We start from the raw sequence: 5,000 nt of genomic DNA on the forward strand, positions 1-5,000 counted from the left end.
AATGTGGAAAATATATAACACTGTGTGCATCGTTTTAGAATCAGGGCAGTGTGTTTAATGCTTCTACGGAATTACGGCTAACACATGTGTTGACATTTCTTATATGCTTTCTCAATTTTGAATAAAAAGTAACATACAGTGAAAGGTTGATATTGCTGAGAGAAAGATTTTGCGATTTTGATTATTATAAAATTATAAAAACTTACATTGTTTAACTATATTTTGTTTTGCTCTGTACAAACTACAACATAACAAACGAGTATACTATTTTAGGGTTTATGGTATGACTGCTTTTGCCGTCTAATCACAAGGTTTATTATATAAATACTCAATAATGTGCATATGTATATGATACATGCGATCATGTTTTATCTCATCATTTTATTAATGACAGTGTCGAAATCAAGCACACAATGAATAAACTAAGCTTATTTTCGGCACTTCCGGGATAAAGCTCTTACGCGCAGAACATTAACGTCATGTGTTTATGTGCATGACGGCCGTTATTTTTTATATTCAATATTTTGAAGCAACATAGAAGTAATGAGCATGTTTCGAAACCTAAACGCAAATTGTGACGGATAGACACAGACAGACGAACAGACAAACGCACAGACAGACGGACGGACATGCGATCACTATATTCCCACCTTGGGGGCATACAAACACAATTTATTAGTGTTAATTGTGTTCTGCAATTAAAGAATAATCAATAAATATAAAGGGATCACATTTAGCAATAAAAATGATCAATGGTGACATTTATTTGAAACCCATTTGAAATCCATGCAAAAACCTGTTTAAAGTTGCTCAATCAATATATGGCAAATAAAATGTACATATTTCAGTTTTTATTTGTTTGGACTTAAGCACGGTACAAGTTTAAGATGTCTTTACGTAATTAGACCTACCTTTATCACTTTCAACAATTATCCATTCTATTAAGGCCAGTATTTTTTAATAAAATGATTTTCGGACCTGCCGATTTTTGACGAAACAAAAAAAAAAACTAAATAAATCTCGATTTTTTTCGGATGCCAAAAGCTAGCTTTTAGACAAGAAATGGGTGACGGGTTTGAGACAAATTTCAAATGAATTATAAATCATCATATTAAACCAGTTCAAATCACCCGCATAAATACTTGTATCCTATTACCAGATTAAAATCGATAGTATAAATTAACGCGATCGTATAAAATTTAGCTGTATATAATTGCTATTTTGGATCAGATTTTTGTTTTCCAAAAATTGGAGAATATGGTTTTGTCAACACCGAGACGGTAAAATCGTCAAACAATGCGATATTTTAAAATTTGTAATGGAAAAAGGTTTTGATGTTTTGCTGTTTGATGTTATTCGTTTTTTGACAAGTTATTTATTTCATTAAGACCGAAAATATTGAGCTAATGAACAGAGTCCCAGATATGATATATTTCTTGGCATGAAAATACATAATCTATTGGTCCAGGTTTTCTTAAACTAGCTACATAAAGTGAATATACACTTAATTTTAAGTATCTATAGCAATATCACGGGACACTCGTTTTCCATACTACTGCAACTATAATTCAATGAAGTGGAGGTTTTTAAAATTTTACATTATCTGTGCATTAAGTATGTTCTTAGAAAATGTGACGTTTATAGCATATACAATTAAAAAAAAAATTAAAATTAGAGAATAAGCTGACAACACCGTGTGTATCTCAATAAATTCTTTTATAATAATGTATTTTGTAATTTTAAAAGTTAACATTTTAATTCTTAAGTACTTATCAGACGATGCACACGCTGCACGTGCCAGTTAGCAGCATTGTTCGTACGGTACCAACTCAACGACTCCGCGTAGTAATGTTATGCCCCTTCATAGTCTTCTTCCATTTCATAGCAGTGACCAAGCAAATTTAGCGCTGTCTCAATGTGGTACATGTTGATTTTATTTCTTGGATCAAATACATAAGACTCGAGAATTCCAAGCGCATGTAGCTGTTTGTCGCGTTCACCTAGTCCTCCATACGTGAGGTACTGAAGATAGTGAAGGAAAGGACGAGCGTCTACCTCAGCGTAGATCATCCATTGTTTGTCAATGAAATCTCTCTGCGAAACTTCTTCTTCGGTCATGTTGCGCTTCATTTCAAACCACAGTATGTATGGAGCGCAGTACGCTTCTTCTCTAACAAACTTGGCACATAATGCGAATGGTCGTTCACATAATTCGTTGTCACAATTATCTGATATCATGTTAGCAAACACCTGGAGATCACTTTGCCCTTTAATATCTCTACATCCACACACAGCCTTTACCTTGCTATGATACCTCCTCTCCACGTCATCCAACACTCTAACTGCAGCTTGAAGATGACCGAAACAGTAAAGCACAGACGCCAACTTCAAGCGACTTGAAGCTACATCCGTTTTTAAAGAATATTTGAAACGCCTTATAATTTCGCTGAAAGCATGGTTACGTTGTCGCAAATATTTAGATGATTGCATCGAATTGTATAATGCGAACAGGTGGTTAATAAATTCTAAAGCAGCTGATTTCAATTTGGCATTCGTGTAATATTCAAAACATTTGCGTAATTTACAGTTTATATCTTGCTCGAAGATTGTATTCGGATGTTCTATCTTAGATGTTATTACTCTTAAGTCAATAAGAAACCTCTCCAAGCGCTCAAACATCAGTGATAAACTGATAATGTTATGTATGCCTACACATCCTAGCACTTCCCCAGCTTGTCCAATGTGCCGTATACCACACCCTTGTAATCGATATCCTAATTTATCTATATCTATATAAAATAAATCGTGCATGTCGTTCTTTATCAAGTATTCCACGTACTGTAAAAGGCGCCTCTGCTGCGCAAAAGACATTTTCCCATCGAACAAGTTCACTCCTCCTATGATATAATGAGGGAATTTTCCTAGTCGCAGCCACTTTCTTAATAATTGTAAACATAGTAAAAGTAAGAACATAAGGTTATGTTCCTTCCACAGAGAAGGGTGTGTTCTCTCTATGATGTAAAACATTACAGTTTTACAATGAAAACTTGTGGTAAAATTACCCACAATTTTACTAAATAAGGATTGTTTAATTAATTTTAAAACAATATAACATTTAATTTGTGTCATACTAAAACTAAACATCAACATTCGTTCTATAAGGTTCGGAGACAGTCGCCATTCTTCCCGGTTGTAATCACTATCAGGATGACCGGCTGGTACCAGGAAACACGGAGCTACCTGTGCAGCCTCAAGTATTTGGGCAGGCGGCCAGTCTCTACCTCTACATCTGCCTATCCAGTGTTGTATTTCAGGAAGAGGGTGGCAAACGTGAAATGCGTTTACAATATCCCAGTTGGGTATATAACTCACAGAAGGTCCTTGTTTGGTTATCTCTCCCCAATTTTTAATTATCTGCTCTGTTTCCTTTTTCCATTGTTCTGAGCTAAACAGTACTTGCCCAGAATCTTTCCGCACATACCTTTCATCACACAGTCTTGTCTCCGGCTCCGGTGTGTCTCGCATGATGACCTGAAGCAAGTACTGTTGCGGCGGAGTGTGGTCGTCATGAAGCATCAGAAGGTTACCCATCCCAGCCTTCCAGTCTCTCCAGTCTGTCATGATGTTTGTATGGTAATAACTGTTTAGAAAATCGATATCAGAATTGAGACCAGGAGTGGTGGTACCTTCTGATTGACTCCCAAAATGAAAACACTCAACTTTACCCGCCCTTAGTTGCTCTGTTATCGTCTCCATGCTCTCCCTCAGCAAGTATGTTTCTCTCCTCTCCATTACGGTGAATTTCCCGGCTCCAATACCATCGAGTACTTCCGATAGCCGGATCGACAAAGCAGGAAAGTGCTCTGGAATCTGGATGAAAAAAGTTTTAATTCAGCACTGCGTTTGTTATGATTATTAAATCACCATCAGTGTTATATTTCTTTTTATATTTTTAAAGGCCTTAATTCACAATTTGACAATTTCAAACTTGTTGTAATATTCAACAAATAAAAGAACGGTATGTCAGTTCGTATGTCGGTTGGATGCCAAAACGGTTAATGATTACACCTATAAATGCCTATAAGAGTGTATAAATATTCGATTGGTTTTAAATAAATATCTAATTGTCTTCACCATCACCTAGTGTAATGAGTTTTTGAAAACAAACAACTGCAAAGTAAACGAAGAAGTCTTCGTTGATATAACTATGACGACGCTAGTCCTAATTAGTATAGGGAAAACCCTCTCGTTATAATTATCAAATACAAATGTTGTTCACGCACCGATAAGCTTTAAATTGGATATGTATAGTTAATTTCCTCAGTGAAAAACAAACCATAGTGTGTCACCTGCAAGTATGTAACAAGACGTCGATCCCGACTGTTTTTCGACCGCCTCGTCAAATTCGAATTTATACTAGCTCTTCTAGCACAAAGATCGAGTTTCGCACTTGGAACACGTACCTTGAAGAAACATATCAGTACACTTTATAACTAACGAAGTATTGTAACCTCTGTAAATAAATCATAACAAATAATATTATGCATTATTCGCCCATACAGTATGTTCGTTTCAATAGGGTCAATAAAACATAACGATTCCAAATGATTACGTATCAATTTATGCGTACATAGAAACCATTTTCAAGACGAAAGTCAAGCACATATTTTCCAAACGTGGACATTTGTTTATCATAAATATAAATTTTGTTCTGCAAATAGTGTTCTATTGAGCCACTAAAGCTATAAAATAATAACTCATGTGGCATAAATTCGTTACTTAGAGAATACGCTGACAACACCGTGTGTATCTCAATAAATTCTTTTCTAAGGTATTTTTTACTCATGTGGCATAAATTCGTTACAACACAAACATGCACGTGAATATTGTCTTATATTTGCAACTTATATTTGGGGTTGTCCGTGATTTGCTGCGGAAAAAGTGCATGGTTATTGACATCTTTATAAAGGGGAAAATCAGCCGTCTGTCGTGCTAAAAAA

General features: G+C 35.4%; 1 protein-coding gene across 2 annotated transcripts in view; it reads right to left on the reverse strand.

Annotated features, from left to right (window-relative positions):
• Positions 1–5,000, reverse strand: part of LOC127856496 (uncharacterized) — a 365,893-nt gene that overhangs the window by 360,635 nt on the left and 258 nt on the right. The window lies entirely within an intron of this gene.

The sequence above is a fragment of the Dreissena polymorpha genome, chromosome 13, assembly GCF_020536995.1.
Source record: "Dreissena polymorpha isolate Duluth1 chromosome 13, UMN_Dpol_1.0, whole genome shotgun sequence".
In the NCBI taxonomy this organism is placed as follows: Eukaryota; Metazoa; Mollusca; class Bivalvia; order Myida; family Dreissenidae; genus Dreissena; species Dreissena polymorpha.